Genomic DNA, 23,140 nt, shown 5'->3' on the forward strand with positions numbered 1-23,140 from the left:
TGATAAAATGGATCTTGGGAGTGATGTCTCTCTCTCACCCAGGAATATGGTGGAAGGAGTGCCTCTGTGCAATCCATTTTCTCTGCTTAGGGTGCCATTTGGGAAAGCTTATTTCTCTGCTTGAGATAACACAGGATTTGAGCACTGGACACAGGACAGTTTAGAAATTTTGAACAGATAAAACAAAACACTTTGAATGGAATATTTAAGAAACCAAAATGGAGGAAATAAGAGAGGTTCATTTTTACGAGCTAAATACACTTTAGGCATGTACAGAATGGATGCAGAAAGAGAAGCTCTCTGAACACTAAGTTGCTTTTTGAGCTATATACCCAAAGAAGAAGCCTAGTTTTCTGAAAGCTTGTTTTGTTTTTCTTCTCAACGCTGAGATAAGCAAATATTGTCTAAATATAAGAGACATGTGTGTTCTTACTTAAGTGATTTTTGTAAATCTTCCAGATCTGTGCAGTAATCCAATTTAAAACTTAGCCTCTGTGCAGGAGATTCCTGTATTAAGACCAGTCACTGCTGCTCTCTGTCCTTGTACAAGGTGGCTGGCCCTGTATCCTCCCCACTCTTGTAGTTTTCTGCTACCAGCCTGCTGGGCTTTGTTAAAATAGCCTTGGCCGTGACACCTAAGTTTGCATTCAGCTGTATTAGGCCTAAATCAAACAATGGAAGTAGCAGACACAACACATCTAAAAATAAAGCTAAAGTTCTCAACTTTATACAAATTTGCCAGTGGTAATAGTATAGGGGCAGCACAGTGGTGCAGTGGTTAACACTTTCACCTAGCAGCAATAGGGTCACTGGTTCAAATCCCGACCACGACACCATCTGCCTGGAGTTTGCATGTGCTCCCTGTGCCTGCACAGGTTTTCTCCGGGTACTCCGGTTTCCTCCCACACTCCAAAGACATGCTAGATCCTGTTGAAAAAAAAAATGGCCAAAAATATGTGTATGTTGTATGTGTATGTGTTTGTAAGCACATCGGGACCCCACAGGGTAAAGGACCGTGCCATACCATAGATGGACACCAGTGGCAAAAAGCGCCCTGAGGTGATTCAGTTTGCATAGGTTGTGCTATACAAGTCACTCATTCATTCATAGTTTGTAGGCTTCTTTTTGCATAGTATCACACTGCATTATCTTAAAAGATAGATAAAATGCCAAAACAGAGCACGCAAAACACATCAGAACTACAACACCGCATTTCCCGAACCCCCTCCTATCCATGCATTTCCAATTTTTACCAAAATAAGACTTCAGGTTTTATTATGGAAGAAATTGGCTAGCGTGGGACAGTACATGAGCAATTAAATAGGCAGCAAATAGAAAGAGGCAAGTCAAGTTTTATCTTGCATTAAAAATTAGAGTTTATTATGTGAGAGACCATAGCCACAAATATCGTTCAGTGGCTGGACAGTATGTATGCAGATAAATTAGGCCACAATAAAAGTGGGAGAAAAGCTTTATCTTGAAATAAAAGTTAAAGTGTATTTATTTTAGACAATAGCCCCAAAAATAAGACAAAAATAAATCATTTCAGAACTTTTCTACCTTTAATGTGACATATAAACTGTACAACCCAATTAAAAAGCAAACTGAAATCATTTGGGTGGTGGGGGGGGTAAAAATAAAAAAATAAAATAATGTGGTTGCATAACTGTGCACACCCTCTTATAACTGGGAATATAGCTGTGTTCAGAATAAAGCAATTGCATTCAAACATGTCAAATAGGAGTCAGTACAAACCTACCGTCATTTAAAGTGCCTCTGATTAACCAGAAATAAAGTTCAGCTGTTCTAGTAGGTCTTTCCTGAAATTTTCTTAGTCCCATCCTACAGCAAAAGCCATGGTCTGCAGAGAGCTTCCAAAGCATCAGAGGGATCTCATTGTTAAAAGGTATCAGTCAGGAGAAGGGTACAAAAGTATTTTCAAGGTATTAGATATACCATGGAACACAGTGCAGACAGTCATCATCAAGTGGAGAAAATATGGCACAACAGTGACATTACCAAGAATTGGACGTCCCTCCAAAATTGATGAAAAGATGAGAAGAAAACTGGTCAGGGAGGCTGCCAAGAGGCCTACAGCAACAATAAAGGAGCTGTGGGAATATCTGGCAAGTACTGGCTGTGTGGTACATGTGACAATCTCCTGTATTCTTCATATGTCTGAGCTATGGGGTGGAGTGGCAAGACGGAAGCATTTTCTTACCAAGAAAAACATCCAAGCCCAGCAAAATTTTGCAAAAACACATCTGAAGTCTCCCAAAAGCACGTGAGAAAATGTGTTATGGTCTGATGAAACCAAGGTTGACCTTTTTGGCCATGATTCCAAAAGATATGTTTGGAGCAAAAACAACACTGCACTTCACCAAAAGAGCACCATACCCACAATGAACCATGGTGGTGGCAGCACATGAAAATGTGTGGGGTTATCTGAAGAGGGCTGTGCACAGAAGATGCCCTCGCAGTCTGACAGATTCGGAATGTTTTTGCAAAGAAGAGTGGGCAAATATAAGTCAAGATGTGCCATGCTGATAGACTCATATTCTAAAAAAATGAGTGCTGTAATAAAATCAAAAGGTGCTTCAACAAAGTATTAGTTTAAGGGTGTGCACACTTATACGATCATATTATATTTTTTATTTTTTTATTTTTACTTCTCTCCACCTAAAATATTTCAGTTTGTTGTTCAACTGAGTTGTACAGTTTATAGGTCACATAGAAGGTGGAAAAAGTTCTGAAATTATTTATCTTTGTCTCATTTTTTTACATCACAGAAACCTGACATTTTAACAGGGTGTATAGACTTTTTATATCCACTATACAGCTAGTTTCACTAGAAAAAACAATACATTATCGGCTTCATATATTGACCTGTGGGCACTTAGTATTGTCAATACTATCCTACAGCCATGGCCACCAATAAAATCCAAGTTTGCTATGAAAAATAAGAGCTGTAATATGAGAGTTTGATTTTGATTGGTGGCTGTAGGAAAATACTAACTAATCCTACTACTATTCACATGTTGATACACGAGGCCCTATGTGAACTTAGAGTCTAGCAAACTGCTGATCACTCATTTTGACATTTCTCTGCATAATAATAACATTTTCTAGAAAGAAGCAATCAAGGGTGTAACTTAGTGACGGCTGCCAGTGCTGTGGTTTTATAAAAGAATGTATACTATGTAACAGAAACTTTGCTTCAGAAGCTGCTCAGAATTCTAATGTTAAGTGATACCTTTGATTGGCTAACTTAGGAAATGTGTAATGAAACAGAAAATGTACATTATTTATACACATAATATCAAGGTAATATAAAATACATGTATAAAACAAACATTTGGACAGATACTGAAACTACTCCCTGAAACAGCTTCCTATAGTGGCACACAAAGAAGCAGGGGACCCCAGAAGAGGAAGATCAGGGCTACACTGTGTAAAACCATTGCACAGAGCAGGTAAAGAAAAGAAAAAAAAACAACCATTACAACATTCATCAGTCCTCAGGAAGGATGTACAGGAAATGGAGCGAGTACAAAGAAGGACAACAAAGCTAATAAAGAGTCTGGAGGATATTAGTTATGAAGAAAGGTTGCAAACACTGAACGTATTCTCTGTGAAGAAGAGACGCTTGAGAGGGTATATGATTTAAATTTACAAATACCACACTGGTGACCCCACGATAGGGACAAAACTTTTTTTTAGGTTTTTTTTAGTTTAAAAAGACACGTGGCCACTCACTAAAATTAGAAGAAAAGAGGTGTAACCTTAAACTGCCTAGAGGGTTCTTTACTGTAAGAGTGGCAAGGATGTGGAATTCCCTTCCACAGGTGGTGGTCTCAGCGCGGGGCATCGATAGTTTAAAAAAACTATTAGATAAGCACCTGAACGACCGCAACATACAGGGATATACAATGTAATACTGACATATAATCACACACATAAGTTGGACTTGATAGACATGTGTCTTTTTTTTAACCTCACCTACTATGTAACTATGTAACTATGGACTATTACATTAAAATATATGTGAGCTCTAAAGCAACCTATTCAGTTTAATAAAAGTAATACTTGGCAGTCTTCTAATGTAAACAAACACCAGGTGCTGTAAGTTGTTGGAAACTGACTGAAACCCAACTTTAGAGACTCTGGTGTGATCTTTGAGGATACTGTGTAATGCCCTGTACACACGACCGGTTTTGCCATCAGAATAAACTCTAAAGGTTTTTACGACGGAGTTCCGATGGAATTCCGCTCAAGCTGTCTTGCATACACACGGTCACACCAAATTATGACCGTCCAGAAAGCGGTGATGTACAACACATACGTCGGGACTAGAAAACGGAAGTTCAATAACCAGTAGCCAATAGCTTCTGTCTCCTACTTGCTTCAGAGCATGCGTCGTTTTTGGTGCGTCGGAACAGCATACAGATGAGCGGTTTTTCTGATAGTAATTTGTTTTGTTGGAAAAATATAGAACATGTTCTCTATCTAAGTCTGTCTGAATTTTCGACAGAAATTGTCCGATGGGGCATACACACGGTCGGAATACAGTGGGGATGGAAAGTATACAGACCCCCTTACAATTTTCACTCTTTGTTATATTGCAGCCATTTGCTAAAATCATTTAAGTTCATTTTTTTCCTCATTAAATATCACATGGTCCTAAGTATTCAGACACTTTGCTGTGACACTCATATATTTAACTCAGGTGCTGTCCATTTCTTCTGATCATCCTAGAGATGGTTCTACACCTTCATTTGAGTCCAGCTGTGTTTGATTATACTGATTGGACTTGATTAGGAAAACGACACACCTGTCTATATAAGACCTTACAGCTCACAGTGCATGTCAGAGCAAATGAGAATCATGAGGTCAAAGGAACTGCCTGAGGAGCTCCGAGACAGAATTGTAGCAAGGCACAGATCTGGCCAAGATTACAAAAAAATGTCTGCTGCACTTAAGGTTCCTAAGAGCACAGTGGCCTCCATAATCCTTAAATGGAAGACGTTTGTAATGACCAGAACCCTTCCTAGAGCTGGCCGTCCGGCCAAACTGAGCTATCGGGGGAGAAGAACCCAAAGATCACTGTGGCTGACCTCCAGAGATGCAGTCGGGAGATGGGAGAAAGTTGTAGAAAGTCAACCATCACTGCAGCCCTCCACCAGTCGGGGCTTTATGGCAGAGTGGCCCGACGGAAGCCTCTGCTCAGTGCAAGACACATGAAAGCCCACATGGAGTTTGCTAAAAAACACATGAAGTACTCCACGATGGTGAGAAATAAGATTCTCTGGTCTGATGAGACCAAGATAGAACTTTTTGGCCTTAATTCTAAATGGTATGTGTGGAGAAAACCAGGCACTGCTCATCACCTGTCCAATACAATCCCAACAGTGAAGCATGGTGGTGGCAGCATCATGCTGTGGGGGTGTTCTTCAGCTGCAGGGACAGGACGACTGGTTGCAATTGATGGAAAGATGAATGCGGCCAAATACATGGATATCCTGGACGAAAACCCTTCTCCAGAGTGCTCAGGACCTCAGACTGGGCCGAAGGTTTACCTTCCAACAAGACAATGACCCTAAGCACACAGCTAAAATAATGAAGGAGTGGAATCACAACAACTCCATGACTGTTCTTGAATGGCCCAGCCAGAGCCCTGACTTAAACCCAATTGAGCATCTCTGGAGAGACCTAAAAATGGCTGTCCACCAACATTTACCATCCAACCTGACAGAACTGGAGAGGATCTGCAAGGAGGAATGGCAGAGGATCCCCAAATCCTGGTGTGAAAAACTTGTTGCATCTTTCCCAAAAAGACTCATGGCTGTATTAGATCAAAAGGGTGTTTCTACTAAATACTGAGGGTCTGAATACTTAGGACCATGTGATATTTCAGTTTTTCTTTTTTAATAAATCTGCAAAAATGTCAACAATTCTGTGTTTTTCTGTCAATATGGGGTGCTGTGTGTACATTAATGAGGAAAAAAATGAACTTAAATGATTTTAGCAAATGGCTGCAATATAACAAAGAGTGAAAAATTTAAGGGGGTCTGAATACTTTCCGTCCCCACTGTATATGATGAAAAGCTCCCATCGGACTCTTTCTGTCGGAAATTCTGCTCATGTGTACACGGCATAAGTGTAATATCTGTAGGTATATACCACTTCTCACAGAGCACACAGTACTCTTCCTGACAATACCTTTATCTGTTTTTCCAGAAGGACAGTGCCAACTTTGTTCAGGCACTATCTAGGGTCAGGATCTGTTTCCTGGACTGGGACCAGTCAATCATGTAAATCACAGTGCCTGTGCAGTTCTCTGCTGTGCTTAACCATTTGCCGACCGCCTCACGCAGATATATTGTGGCAGAAGGGCTCGTACAGGCAGAATCAAGTACCTGTACATTCTCCTTTAAGAGGCGCACCCGCGGCAAGCTCCGTGAGTCGGGTCACGGGTCCCGTGGACTCGATCTCCCTGGGGATACCCGCGATCACCTCACAGGGAGGAAGAACGGGGAGATGCTAATGTAAACAAGCATCTCCCGTTCTGCCTAGTGACAGTGTCACTGATCCCTGCTCCCTATCATCGGAGCAGAGATCGGTAATGTGTCACACACAGCCATGCCCCCCACAGTTAGAAACACGCCCCTAGGACACACTTAACCCCTACACTGCCACCTAGTGGTTAACCCCTCCACTGCCAGTGTCATTTACACAGGAATCAGTGCATTTGTGTAGCACTGATTGTTGTATAAATGACAATGGTCCCAAAAATGTGTCAAAAATGCCCGATGTGTCCACCATAATGTCGCAGTCACGATAAAAATCACTGATCGCCGCCATTTAAAAAAAAAAAAAAATTATTAATAAAAATGCCATAAAACTATCCCCTATTTTGTAAACGCTAAAACTTTTGCGCAAACCGATCAATAATAGCTTATTGCGTTTTTTTTTTACCAAAAATATGTAGAAGAATACGTATCGGCCTAAACTGAGGAAAAAAATTGTTTTTTTATATATTTTTGGGGGATATTTATTATAGCAAAAAGTAAAAAATAATGTGCGTTTTTTTCAAAATTGTCGCTCTTTTTTTTTTTTTGTTTATAGCGCAAAAAATAAAAACCACAGGGGTGATCAAATACCACCAAAAGAAAGCTCTATTTGTGGGAAAAAAAGGACATCAATTTTGTTTGGGAGCCACGTCACACGACCGCACGAATCGCAGTGGTCAGGAAGGGGGTAAATTCTTCCGGGGCTGAAGTGGTTAAGAATGTCTGACAGCTGCCTGCTGCCTGCTGCCTGCTACAGCTATTTATCCTTGTGATGTGCTACAAAGTTACACTGTATGGTCTGAATAACTACTGGGGAGAGGAAACCAAGAAAATGTTTCCTTTTGCCCACAGCGTACTGATGAAATCATTTCATTAAGGGCAAAGTTGCTCGAAAAAATCTCATAGGCAGTTTTCTAATGATTATAGGCACAGATTTTATTTTTTTTTTTTTGCAAAATTAGATGTCTTCTGTATATTGTGACATGTCAAAAACATAAATCAAGTGACGTGACCTGATTAAAGCAAATTTGCAAAGTTATTAAAAAGTCCAGTTTAATATAACTGTGCTTGTACTATAGTATACTCCTACAGCACTTCAGGCACAGTCGAGGGAGACTAGCCGGTATATCAGAATCAGATCATCAGTATTCATGCATCATGGCAGGCAGTTCATGTGACAGACAGGGTAATCTGGTGTCATACATAAAACAAAAAACACACAAAGTGCACTGGCCTTGTGTGCTATGTAAAACTATATAAATAAATAATATAATATAATAATAAAGCAGAATTTTGCTATAGATCTAACTAATATTAAAACTGCTCCCACTCCATTTCTTACTCCTATGCTAACTATGTGGAAGAAAGATGTATATTCTTACCTAGAGAGAGCGCTCTGACAAGGGCTGGAATGCCTGAGCGGTGACATCACCCTTAAGAGTCGTACACACAATCGTGTTTTTGGCCAACAAAACCGTGGACTTTTGTCCGAAGGGCGTGGGCCCAAACTTGTCTTGCATACAAATGGCAAGGAATCGTCGCCCAACAAACACGAACGTACTGACGTACTACGTGGTTTTTCAGCTCTTTAGCGCCACCATTTGGGCTCCTTCTGCTAATTTTGTGTTAGTAGAAGTTTGGTTGATTGTTGAGTGTTGATTCGCACTTTTCATTTCGCGGTTTTCATTTCATGCTTTTCAGCTTGTTTCTGAGCGGCTGTTCATCAACCAGACATGTTGCGCAATCGGAGGAAATAATGTGTTATTTATTATTGGCCTTGGAGTTATTGCTTTGACATTATTTTCTTGGTTGAATGATTTGATTTGGTATATTTTCTATATTTTTGGATGCATAGAATGCACTTTTTGGTTAAGTTCTATTGGCAGATAGCATGTCTAATTGTATTTGTTTTCTTTTTTTAATGCACAATAAAAAAATTGTGTAGAGTAATGCCCTGTACACACGGTCGGAATTTCCGTCAGAAAAAGTCTGGACTTTTTACGTTCAAAATTCAGACGGACTTAGATAGAGAACATGTTCTATATTTTTCCGACTGAACAAATTTCTATCAGTAAAACAGCTCATCTGTATGATGTTCCGACGTACCAAAAATGACACATGCTCTGAAGCAAGTGCGAGACGTCGTACGTGTTGTCCCATCGTACGTGTTGTAGGTCATCGCGTTCTTGATGGTCAGAATTTGGTGTGACCATGTGTATGCATATGTTTATTCCGGCGGCAAAACCGGTCGTGTGTACAGGGCATTATACTTGGCTATGTGGTTTATTTCAAATGACAGTTTGGGAGTAGGCAGTTAAATTAAAAAAAATACAATGTAAATTAACAAGGGACACCAACATAGTTGTATCTTTGATCTTATAAACTAGGGGATAATAGTGTTGTGGTAACTTGCCCAAAAAAAAAAAAAAAAAAAGCATAATAATATTATTCTTGATATCACTAGAAAGAAAAAGCCTTTGAAAATGTGTTTGCACTAACGCCATCAGTATCATCAGCAAAGCAGCTTCATTATTTCGAGATTTCATAATTTGCCACGTCACGAATGTTAATTCTCCATTACAAACACTAGTTTACAAGACCGACCGCTTCTGGCTCATCCTTGCTTCCGAACATGCGTGTTTGTACTTTGGACTTTTGTCCGACGGACTTGTGTACACATGCTCGGAAAATCCGACAACAGACATTTGTCTGCGGAAAATTTTAAAACCTGCCATCCAACATTTGTCCACGGAAAATCCGACAACAATTGTCTGATGGAGCGTACAAATGGTCGGATTTTCCGCCAACAGCCTATCATCACACAATTCCCGTCAGAAAATCCGATCGTGTCCCGCCTCGACTACTGCAACTCTCTCCTTAATGGCCTACCCTTAAGCAGGCTATCCCCCCTTCAGTCTATTATGAATGCTGCTGCTAGACTAATACACCTCACTAATCGATCCATGACTGCTGCTCCTCTCTGCCAATCCCTTCACTGGCTTCACCTACCCCACCGTGTAAAATTCAAAATGCTAACCATAACATACAAGGCTATTCACAACATCGCCCCCATCTACATCACCAACCTCATCTGCAGATATCGCCCAAATCGCCCCCTCCACTCCTCCCAGGACCTCCTGCTCTCTAGCTCCCTTGTTACCTCCTCCCATGCTCGCCTTCAGGACTTCTCCAGAGCCTCTCCCATCCTCTGCAATTCCCTGCCCCAGTATGTCCGATCAGCCCCTACCATGTCCACCTTTAGGAGATCCCTGAAAACTCATTTATTCAGGGAAGCCTATCCCACGCCCACATAACTGTCCCTGAGCCACCCCCATCAAATCATTCTTTGCAGCTATTACCTTTTGTACCACCACCCCCTCCCTTTAGAATGTAAGCTCTACGAGCAGGGCCCTCCTGTACCTTTTGTATTGAACTGTACTGTAATTGTGTTGTACCCCTATACATTGTAAAGCGCTGCGTAAACTGTTGGCGCTATATAAATCTAGTATAATAATAATAATAATAATCGTGTCTACAAGGCTTTAGGCTTACCAGGGACCATTGGTTGTGGGCCCTCCCTCCTCTCCCCTGAAGCCGCTTCTGGCTGACACAGGAGAGCCGAATATGTGACCAGACTGGTAGTATAGGTGCTAGGAGGGGGGTGGGAGAAGTTTTACGTTAGATTGATCCTGGAATTCCAATTTAAATAAAATGTGAACACTACACATAAGCATAAGGAATCAATCTGCATACTTAACCATGCACCAGGTAACATGAAGGGCAAACATCCAATGGTTACCACCAGCATCCAACAAGTCACTATCCACAGATAATTCTAAAATAGTTGGAAAAGCTGTGTTTCTACCTGAATGTCTAGAAAATGTACTGTTGCCAGCCTGCAAGCCTTGGGCTTCAAAAACACTTACTAGTCCCCCAAATGTATTAGGTTGACATTAATTATATTAAAACTTGGAAATGATTTCCGTATGTCAAAATGATAACAATTTTATTATTCAGTCCTGATGTCTATTATTGAAACCAAATGTCAGATTCTGTACTACACTTTCCCTGAGCTGTAATTTAAGTTTTCAATTATTTAATAGTTAACCAGTAAAAGATAACCTGAGGGCTGGCTATGTTTGTATGGCAGATGTCTTCTCAAGTGTCAGGAACAACCAATGTCATGTCAGTAGTGTCATATAAGTGGACACATCCTTCCTTCTTAGAAAGAAGATGACAGGATTGGCCTAGTTGTATTGTAATTATGAAAATAGAACATAGTGGTTTCACAAACTTTCACACCCCTGTCACATTCTTAAGCCTATTACACACTATTAGTTTTTTCCGTTCAATCCAGTGGGTTGAACAAAAAAAAAAAACCTGTCAGCTTTGGTCTAAGCCGCTGTACTAACGATATAATGTTAGTACAGTGATCTCCCCCTCTGAACTGTTGTGTTCTGACAGGGGGTTGCCCCCCCCCCACGCAGAATGCTCCGATCAGCGCTTTCAGCCATTCGGGAGGTCGGTCGGCTCACTGATCTGGAGCTGGTCGGCTGCTGGTTTTTCAGCATGCTCGTCCGACAGAAGCTGGCCAAACAACATACACATGTGTATGGGGCTTTAGACAATTAACATCTGCCTTGACATATGACATGACAACATGTTGACTGTTTTAAACCGACTGAGTTACCTGTGTGGCCATAAATGCTGGCATACATTTGTGACACTCATTAGAACTGAGAAAACCACCTGGATGATTACTCAAATGTCAATACTAGAAAGTAGGTCCAGTTGAATGTGACAAACTGCTATTAGCCATAACTAGTATACCGCAAATAAAATCCTACAGAAACATATTGATTGTACAAAGATTTATCAAACATTTGAAAAATATATGCTATATTCATCGACTCTTCAAGGTCTTCCCTAAAGAAGCCCAATCCTTGCCCGAGAAATGCATTAGGACAATAAATTGTAATATTATCAGCCTTTTTATGACCGACTTTAACTTTACATTCTTCTGCTTTTAATAATGTCTAACGTAGTACAGTAAACTGATAAAATTCAACCAAACATGCTGTGATAAAGTATATTGTGCAAAAATATGCAAAGTATGTATAATATTGTTAACAACACCATAGAGAGTCATTTCCTCTGGACTTGGTTGGACTTAAGGTCATAAGTGCCTACTATGTATAGCTTACAATGTATTACTTTTAGAAAGTGCATGAAACCATTAGGCTAGATTATACAGTGGATTATACTCTACCTTAGTGCATAAACCAGTAAGCAGTCTGTTAAAAAAATCTAACATTTTTACATTCAGTTATTCCTGTCCCTGAATGCAAGTTCTAGGTTTAAAATGAAAAATATTTTCTGATAACAGTTGCCACTGAGGAAAACAGTTTTTACGCAAAAAAAATATTAAAGCTATGTTTGAATTCATCTATGTCAGTTTCACTGTGTTCAGATGACATTTGGGTAGTGTAATGGAAATGTTATGACGAAGTTCATTCAAGCAGTCGGCTAAAGCTTTTCTTCTGTCAACTTGCTGCTAATATTGCTCCTTTTTCCTCCAGGAATCAAACTCATAGACACATAGATGACAGTAAAAGTAACTTTACTGCTGTATCGTATCAACCAAGAACAAGTACACTTACAAGGTGGCTTGTCAATACAAATAGCTTGCAGAAAACATAGAATACAGTAACCAGGCTTGCTGATCTGATTCTTTTGTAAAACACACACATTACCAAAGTGACAGGGACAATCTCTGCTGTCTAATGTTAGGGGGATATAAATCACTAAGACGGCCCCTCTCATGGAAACCCTAGGAGGTTCTCTCCCAGCCTCCATTGCCTCTGGTTCCATAAAGGATGACAGTCTTTAGCTAATCTACACATAGCTTGCAGTGACAGTTGCTTGCATGTTGCACTGTAGACCAGTGACAGTTTCACTTCAGTGTGTGGATGGTGGGAGAGGGTTGTGACGAAGTATGATTTTTTTTTTTTAAGGATCCAAGCTTTTGAAAAAATTCAATTCCTTCCAATAGCAGGGATTCCTGCGAAGTGTCAATGACTAGAAGGGGGCTATGTGGTTGCTGTGCTGAGATCAAATGGAAAAAGCAACATGCTGCATGACAGATGCTAGCTAAGATTCTGTTTTGTGGAACATGCCGAATTTGGGGCCTGGAATCTGTCTTCTGTTTTGTGATTCTTCACTGGGGGGTTGGCACATTCAGGAGGAATTCAGCTGTCTGCAACTTGCCCACACCAGCACACTGTTTTCTAACGTCCACAAGTCCAATCATGTACAGTATGTGAATTGGGGGGAGGGGGGGGTTGCACGTTAAACCAGGGTACCCAATATTGACTCCGTTATGGCATCTGGGGAGAACCGAGGAACAGGCCTTTACCATTGCTCTGCTCCCTCTTGCTCAGTACACAGGACCTCTTAAACTATCCATTCCCCCTGTTTAGATCCCTGATATTTCACCAAATTAAAAATAAAATCTCCTTTTTTCTATTTTCTCCTAAAATATTGTAAAAAAAATATATATAAAATTGTAAGTAATACAAAATTAAATAATTAAAATTAAATATCCTGACGCTGTCCACTGCCCTACTGACACCAATCTCTGCCCTTATGACACCCTTATGACACCATCCACTGGTCTACTGACAATGTCAGCATATATACACATGCACACACACGCATATGTGTTTGAGCTTTGGGGTGCACACCCTCATGCAATAGCTGTGCACACCTATGCAGACACCTTATATCACCAGGGAGATGTGTGCCTTATTTAGTTACATAGTAGGTGAGGTTGAAAAAGACACAAGTCCATCAAGTCCAACCTATGTGTGTGTTTATTTGATTCGCTATTGATCAATTTCTTCTATTGCATGGTAAAAATGTAGACAATAAACTGCAAAATGACAAAATAAAGTGCATCCTTTTTAATTACACTAAGTTAGATCATTAAAGTTTTTGAAGTCAGTAATATTTGACAATTAAGTGATTCAAATTTATCAAACTATCCCACTAAAGTCTCCCTTATGCGTATACTTTATGTAAAGTGAAGATCCACATAAGGTTAATATTTACTCCTTTCTGTGGAATATAAGCATTCTTTTGAGTTTTGTTTAATGTGTCCACATTTGCTCCTCTTTATGTGGCCCCTTCCCAAGGCAGACTCTGTATCCATCCTGTCAGCTGCACTAGAACATTGCTCTATTAGCAGTGTGTTGTCAGCATTTCTGAAGCCAAAAACTCTTGGAGAGCTTCCAAAACATTGTGCTTGAATAAACCCTGATATAGATCCAGCATCGGCTTAAAAGAGTTAATAAGGACATACAAAATTAACAAAAATGAAAAAGGTAGTAAAGGAAAACCAGAACATGAAATCTGTTATAGGAAATTATGATCAGTAATTTATATAACATCATAGTTTATATCTGTGGAATATGCATGTGGAGTGAATACAGGAAAACCATAATTGGAATTAGTTTGTACTGATGTAAAGACATGAAAATAGGCAAACAATAATTCTTGTTGACAATATCCTATTAACCACAGCTTTCCAATCCTGCTGCTCTGGAGTAATGATTTAGATATACTATCCATTCATTCAAAGCCCAATTGAACATTCGGTTTAATTAAACAAAATATATTTGAGAAATATTTAAACAGTTTGTTTTGTTTTGAAAGCAGCCACAGCCCACGTAGAAAAACCTGTACCCTACCAGCAGTCCAATAAATGGGCAACTTTAACACAACAAGCTTGGGTTAACACACCAGAATTGGGAGGTGTAACTGAGTCCTAAGTCTTAGCACACCCTGTGCTTTGATATACAGGGAATGCATTAAAGTGGTCGTAAATTCTTACATATACCTTGTGAAGTGACTGGCCTCAGGTGATACACAGAGATACAACAAATCCAACTACATAAGTTGCACCTGTTTATCTACAGCCAGCTGTCTCCTAGATCCATTCAAAGTACAGAAAGTACACAGGATCTCTCAGCTCTAAAAAAAGGGGTGGGAGAGGGGGGCCAGAGTGCTGGCGTTATACACTGTAGGTGAGCGCTGAGAGCTGATTGGAGGGAAGGGACACCCCCCCTTCAAACAGCACAAAGGAACAGAGCTAAGCTAATCAGCTGGAGCTTCCTCCCCTGTCACCATTTTTCTCTTGGTGTTAGGAAAACTTATCAGAAGTGACTCATGCAGATAGCAGAAGAATGAAGCACCAGACAGAAATTATACTTAGTGCTCTTAATTGAGACAAGTACACACTATAGAGGAATATTCATTTTTCATATTTCATGTCCGAGGTTTACAACCACTTTAAGCTGATTTCAACTGAAAGTTCAGCTGTGATTTGGCTATGCAGAGCAAATCAACTGGTTTTGTTTAATCTCCTCCCTCTCAGCAGAATTTCTGCACATTTTCTTTCACACCCCTGGTACTCAGGTCAACTGTTGGCAGCAATCAAAATTCCCAGTAATTCCAGTATGGAGGACAGTGTGACTCACTCTATTTGACTGCACTTGGGCCAAGCACTATGGCTGTCTCATGGGAAGAGTTAGTAGCCCTGTGTAAACTATGACATGAGCTACTTGAGCCTTCCTACTAAAAGTGGCTTCTTCTACTCTTGACATCTGTGCCCTTCATGGGTAAAGCTTGCTAAACTTCAAAGCATTCTACTGTCTTGTCCCTCCATACAGTTTCCTACTAATTTCCAGATGCTGTCTCCTGAGTAAGGCTCGATGCACATCTATGCATGCTTTTGAGCATTTCTGCAGTGCTTTTTGCGGTGCTTGCCGCGTTTTTGGGACACTCGTTTTTACTGGGATTTTCCCACGATTGTGCTGCGATTTGATTTTTGCATTTTTTTTACACTGTATGGATGGATTCGGAAGGGACCCCCCCCCATACCAAAATTAAAAAAAAAAAATGGCATGGGGTCCCCCCAAAATCCATACCAGACCCTTATGCGAGCATGCAGCCTGGCAGGTCAGGAAAAGGGACGAGCGAGTGCCCCCCCCTCCTGAAACATACCAGGCCACATGCCCTCACCATGGGGGGATGGGTGCTCTGAAGCAGGGGGAGAAGGAGAAGACCGGAGGATGAAGATGCGGGAGAAGATGGAGGAAGACTGGAGGAAGAAGCAGAGAAGAAGAAGAAGATTTTTAATAAGACTTGTCAAAAACTGTCTACTGTATTTTTTAACACTACACTACTTTTTTTTAGTGAATGGGTAGGGGTACAATGGGGTACTCCTTCACATGGGGGGGCCAGGATCTGGGGGCCCCCTTGTTAAAGGGGACTTCCAGAATCCGATAAGCCCCCCGCCCGCAGACCCTGACAACCACCGGGCAAGGGTTGTCGGGAAGAGGCCCTTGTCCCCATCAACATGGGGGCAAGGTGCTTTGGGGTGGGGGGCTCAGAACCCCCCCTGCTCCAAAACACCCATCTCCCCATTTTGAGGGCATGCGGCCTGGTATGGTTCAGGAAGGGGTTCAAGTTTGTCCCCTCCCTTTCCTGACCTGCCGGGCTGCATGCTCGGATAAGGGTCTAGTATGGATTTTGGGGGCCCCACGCCATTTAACAAAAAAAATTTGGTGTGTGGGGGTCCCCTCCGAATCCATACTAGACCCAAAGGCCTGGTATGGATCTGAGGGGGAACCCCACTCTGTTTTTTCTCACAATTTTTTTTTTTGCCGGCATTTTTTTTTTACATTGTGCGGGAAGCCAGCTGACAGCTGATGACTCATCGGTTGTTAAGGACGCGGTGGCCGGCTTTCCGGCCCCCTTAGCAACCAGCTATATACAGTGTAAAAAAAATAAATAAAAAAACGCAAATCACTGCAAAATTGCGGTAAAATCGTGGTAAAAACGCGGCCGACCCTTTCCAAAAATGCAGAGGTACAAAAATGCATTGATGTGAACATGTTCTATAGGAACCCATGTTAAAAAATTTCCCTGCATTTCTGCAAAATGCATCAAAAAACGCATTAGTGTGAATCGAGCCTAACCTCTGATCAGCATGTGAGCTTATCCTATCATCAACTCTAATCACTTCTTCATACTTTTGCATCCAAGACACAAACTCTCACATTCATAGGTGATCTATTTCCTCCTACCAACACTCTAATGCCGCATACACACGGTCGGAATTTCCAACAACAAATGTTCGATGGGAGCTTGTAATCAGAAATTCCGACCATGTGTAGGCTTCATCGGACATTTTCCGTCGGAATTTCTGACAAACAAAATTTGAGATCTGGATATCAAATTTTCCGACAACAAAATCCGTCGGCGGAAATTCCGATCGTGTGTACACAATTCCGATGCACAAAATTCCACGCATGCTCTGAATCAAGCAGAAAAGCCGCACTGGCTATTGAACTTAATTTTTCTCGGCTTGTTGTATGTGTTGTACGTCACTGCATTCTTGACGTTCGGAATTTCCGACAACATTTGTGTGACCGTGTGTATGCAAGACAACTTTGAGCCAACATCTGTCGAAAAAAAAACATGGATTTTGTTGTCGGAATGTGCGATCGCGTGTACGCGGCATAATGCCGCGTACACACGATCGGATTTTCCAACAACAAATGTTTGATGGGAGCTTGTTGTCGGAAATTCTGACCGTGTGTAGGCTCCATCGGACATTTTCTGTCGGAATTTCCGACAAACAAAATTTGAGATCTGGATCTCAAATTTTCCAACAACAAAATCCGTTCTCATAAATTCCGATCATGTGTACACAATTCCACGCATGCTCTGAATCAAGTACGGAAGTGCTCATTCGTTAACGTTCGTTACGCTGCAAATTTTAAAATCTTTCAATGCAGTGCACTCTCTTCTTTATAACGCTAGAATAATGAAGTTGTTTTGCTGCTGATATTCACACAGAGTTCTGACAAACTGATTTCTTTATTATTTTTCGTTATCTCATGAATATTTTTTTTGTCAGATCTCCATAATAATGTTTAGAATTTTTGTTTATTTTTTTTTTTATCCAGATCTCCTATTTTTTTTTTATAGTGATCTCCATAATTTTTTCTTTCGTTTTGTGTCAAGTTACCACAACACCATTATTATCTTGTATTTTTTAACCTCTAGGAGGTTGGTGTTGGTGTCCCTTGTTAAATTGACATTGTATTTTTGAAATGTACCTGCCTACTCACAAACAAACTGTCCTTTTTTAAGTAAAACACATAGGAAAGTATTTGTGAAAAATAAATAGCCATTTATTATGGGTCATAACAAAATAAAGAGGAAGGCAACGCTGGAGAAACTGGTGAAATTTGCGAAGCCTTTGTACCCAGGGCACACATCAATTATTTCACAGTCAAAATTGGTGGCCTGAGGAGTCCTTATAATAGTGAGCACAATCCGGTCCAGGACTACAAGAGATCAGGAACAGCAGCAGATGACATATCTGTCCCCAGGCTGTGGTCTTACAACAGCCTGCATCTTTTGTCAGACCAGACTGAACCCAGGCCATCACTTTCTTGTCTTCCTTCCACGCTTCCTTCCACCCTTGCTTCCAGGCTGTGGCTCTGGTGTTGTAGATGTGGCAGGAGGTGGAGGACCATGGTTGAACTCACGAACGTGGCTTTGGCTTGTGAGTTCGCGCCTCAACCCCTTATTTAGGGCTTGTAAGATAACTTCCTCACATAAGAGGCGTTGGCCCTCCTCCATTTCCTGCATTTTGCAGGCTGCCATGTAGGCATAGTCCTCTTGATTATTGGGGGGGTGTTCTGAGGGCCGCAGTAGCCTTCCGAAATAGGCCAAGTGCTGCCTCCTTCAGGTTACTCCTCTTCCTGGGACTTTTTTTTGGAAGGCGGAGGGGAGGGATCTGGGTTTTGGGCAGGCTACTGGGCCCGGCCACCTCCTGGCTGCCACTTACCCCCGCCACCTCCTGCCTGCCACTTACCCCCGCCACCTCCTGGCTGCCACTTTCCACAGCCTCCTCCTGGCTGAGACTTTCCTGTGTATGAAAAAGGGACATAGTTTTAGTTTTTGGTTCATCAATCACACACAGTTTTCAGCTCATGACTGTTGCAAATTGAATGTTAATAAATAGAAAAGACTATCATTTTGACCCCAGCATTTTTCATTCTTGTCCCAATCATTTGTGGCCACTACTGTCTATTGATATGTAAAACACTTTGTAAAATCAGAAATTACTGATCAATAATAACATCTAGTTAACATCATTAATTATTTGACTAGAAATATGTTGAACAATGCTATACCTGGCTCAAGCTGGGCTCCTCCACTTCTTCCTGGCTGGAAGGACCGGGTTGGACATCAGAAGCCTCAGCTGAGGTGGAAGGAAGCCTTGAAGGAAGACTGGAGAGTGCTGGCCTGGGTTCAGTCTGGCCTGCCAGAAATACAGTCTGTCATAGTACCACAGCCTGGGTACATGTAAATGTCATCTGCTGCAGCTCCTGGTCTCTGGGAATCCTGGACCTTCTTGCGCTCCCTATTATAAGTGTTCCTCATGCCACCAATTAGGGCCTTCAAATAGGGGATGTCTGCCGTGGAGATCACTGGCTTCACAAATTCCAGCAATTGATCCAGCACAGCCTTCCTCTTTGTTTTATTGTTATAAAAGGGGTGGTTTACCTGCCACAGACAGAGCAGCTCCCTGTACATATCAATGAATATGGGGATAAAGTCCTCATCATTGAATAGATCCATTTTCTCTGCAAGACACAACACAAGGCAAACCTTAATGTCAGGCTAAACTCTCCTAATCTTGTCACAATATAGGCCTCAATCTAGAAGCAGTATAGGCCACTGATGCACCAAGTTGAAATTGTACCTTCGTTCTAACGATCGGCACTTCTGATTCTCCTTCCTCCTCTCACAGATCGTACGTACGACTCACGTGTGTTATGCTTTATATACACTGCGCATGCGTGAAACTCCGACCCCACCTCTGACGTTCTTTCTAGTCTATTCCCCGCCCCTTCTCTTTCGGCGCAGTGGAAGAGCACATGGTGGTGAAGAAGCAAGTGCATGCAGAAGAGAGCAGCAACGGCGAAAGCCCGAAGCCACGAACGTCCCGATCCCAGGCGAGATTTAAGGCCTCAAATATGTCCTTTATAGAGATGGTGAAGACTATGATGGGAAGCATGGACCTTACCCAAACCCAAATGTCAGAAAGGCCAAGATCATGGCTAAAGTTGTGAAAAGTCTGCACCGGAATTTTGGGATACGACGATCCAAGGATCAATTGAGGAAACGCTGGTCAGACCTGAAATTGAGGGAGCAGGATCAGAACAGAAAAATCAAGAGAGTTCTTCAAAAAAGTAAGTAGTTGTCGTGTGTTCCTATTATTATTATTACTTGCATGCTGCTCCATGTGCTTTTCTTTACTGTTGTACAGTTTAAAATGGAAACTTTCAGGTTCGTGGGCACAGTAATCGTTCATAGTAAACATCATTTGTTCGCCCACTAATACAATGTTTTTGGCAGATACAGGTTAACTACATTTGTTCAGGCCTATTTGTATTAAAAGAAGTTTATGACATTGTTGTCTAGATGGGTTTGTACTAGAATGAAATGCAAACTTGATTCAGTGCAAGGAGAGGACACTCAGCAGCTGTTTACACATCTGGACGCAGGAGCACTAGTGTGGGACACAAGAACAAACTTTTTAGGGTGTCCCACACAGGTGCTCCAGTGGATACTAGAGATGTCTCCATGTGTGAAAATTGTACAAAAAAGGTAAATATTCCAACTTTAGAAAGGGGAGAAAATAATGTCTTCAGCTTAGAACTCTGCCAAAAAAGACAATTGTACGATACTTCCAATGACTATTTCTCGCCTCAAATAACTGTGTGCTAAGTATACCTTTTTTTTATTCACATAGGGGAGAAAAAACTCGGGACATCTGAGGACACCAGGGACCCCTACCTCTGAAAGAAAAGCAAAAATCCCCACACCACAACCAGAAGATGTGGAGGAAGGAGAGGTTTATGAAGTGGGTGAAATAGTGACCACAACAGGTGAGTGTCTGAGAACACAGCTTCAGGTAATAGATGGATGACTGCATATTTATAATACATTGTGTTTTTTAATTTTAGGTGATGTGGATGTTGTGGAAGAAGATTCGCATTTCACAAGTGCAAGTGCACACGTCCTCGGGGAGATCATGGTGTGCAATAGGGATTTACAGAAGATCAAGGAAGACTTCAATGATCAATGATGTGGAAAAAAGACTCAAAAACATCATCGATGTTTTAGGCAGCATCTGAAAAACCCCAAAATTCTTCTAGTTTGTTTTTATTTTTATTATTTTCACACATTTTAAATATTTTTTAGAAAGCCAAATTTTGAAGATGCACACAGTGTGTCAACATGTGCTATCTGCCATCACGGGATATCAAGATACGCGTTTTGGGGGTGCAAACGCCTTCCTCGCAAATAAAGTAGATGAGAGGAAGGGGTTGTACCCCCGAAACACGTCTATTGATCCCCCATGATGGGAGCTAGCACATGTTGACATTAGGCATGGGATCATGAGGGAAATCCCCATTTTGAACTCTCAATTTGTGTGCATCTTCAAAATTTGGCTTTCACAGTGGTGACATCACCCCATCTGATGAAGGCAAGATCAAAACAGTTTGGACATACTAATGTCTGATATTGCCTTCACTTTGTCAAAGTTGAACTTTGTAAGTTCCTGAGTTTTGTATTGTTTTATGGTTTTTAACACAAAAAAGGCTATTTGTACTGTCAAAAACAAAAATGTTATTACTAAAATATGTTGGTTTGTTCAAAAACCATTTTGTAACGCACATGTGAATGTGCACAGAGTAAAATGTTTTCTAATCAACAATGTGTGGCTTCTTCTTTCAATGCTCAATATAATTTTTTGGACTAAGTTGGTTTTTACACTGAAATGGGGGTTATTTACTAAAGGCAAATACACTTTGCAGTACAAGTGCACTTTCAGTACAGTTTCAAGTGCACTTTTGCAGTGCACTTGTAGTGCAAAGTGGATTTTCCTTTAGTAAATAACTCCCACAGTGCTTTATAAATGGCCAAAAAAAAAGCCCATTGGAGAACCTAGGAGACAGCTAAAAGAATCACAAGCAGTAAATCAAAGGAAATATTATTTCAGTTTAAATAAAAAAAATGTATTTTTAAAATGTTTATTAAACATTTTCTGGCATATCAATGGCCCCCCTACATGCAAAGTACTTCATATATTTTATACGGACCTTGCGTTTGCTTTGGGGGGGGCAAGCACTGAAAACCAGATACGAACCCACAAGCACAAACTGAAGAGCAGTAACGATGGGAAAAGCACAAAGCTGAAAAGCACGAATCGTCTCTCACCAAACTTCTACTAACACGAGATTAGCAGAAGGAGCCCAAAGGGTAGCGCACTTGGTATTGAATTTCCCTTTTCTAGTGCCGTTGTACATGTTGTACGTCACCGCGTTCTTGACTTTCGGAATTTCCGACAAGATTTATGTGACCGTGATTTGTGTGTGTATGCAAGACAAGTTTCAGCCAACATCAGTTAAAAAAAAACATGGATTTTGTTGTTGGAATGTGCGATCATGTGTACACGGCATAACTCTTAAAGCATTCAAACACATGCTTGAAATCACCTCATTGGTTCTATAATCTAAACTAGGATGCTCTGCATAGTCACTGATCCTGTAGCCCTTCCTCTGCCATAATATGACACGTTATTGACTGTAACCTCACATACGGCTTACTGATACCCTTACTTTGTTGTTTTTACTTTCTATCTGTCTAGATTATGAATTTGTGTAGAAATTGCTCTCTTCTTTTCCTTATTATTGCTAGGCTCTTTGTTTTATTTTTACCAATATTATATCTCTAAGCCTTGTTATAATTTTAGTGTAAAAATGTTAGGGCTATCTTTAATTACCCTTTCTATAGCTATATATCTCTATATGGCACTCTAGAGTAATGCTGCGTACACACGATCGGAATTCTTGTCGGAAAACGCTATGATGGTTTTTCCGACGGAATTCCGACGGGATTTCGCTCAAGTTGTCTTGCATACACACGGTCACACCAAATTCCGACCGTCAAGAACGCGGTGACGTACAATACGTACGACGGAACTATAAAAGGGAAGTTCAATAGCCAGCATGCCACGCTTTGGGCTCCTTCTGCTAATCTCGTGTTTATCTCGTGTTAGTAGAAGTTTGGTGAGAGACGATTCGCGCTTTTCAGACTCCTGCTTTTTCAGATCGTTTTACTGCTGTTCAGTTTGTGCTTGTGGGTTTGTATCTGGTTTTCAGTGCGTTCTTGTCCGCTCGTTTCTGATTTTCAGCTCGCTCTTTACAGGCCTTGCTGTTCTTCAGTGCATTCGCTTAGTTTGTTCTGACCAGCCGACCTTTTTGAAGCCATGTTGCGGTTATGTACTCATCGTAGAGTTTGTGCTGTGCGGGGGCTTGGTGTTGGGGTTCTTACTTTGACCCAAGCCCAGTCCATGAACAGGGTGGGGAGGAGTTCATGGACCAAGAATTGGTTACTCTAGCGTGACCAATTCTCTCATA

The sequence above is a fragment of the Aquarana catesbeiana genome, linkage group LG04 (genome assembly GCF_042186555.1).
Source record: "Aquarana catesbeiana isolate 2022-GZ linkage group LG04, ASM4218655v1, whole genome shotgun sequence".
Lineage (NCBI taxonomy): Eukaryota > Metazoa > Chordata > Amphibia > Anura > Ranidae > Aquarana > Aquarana catesbeiana.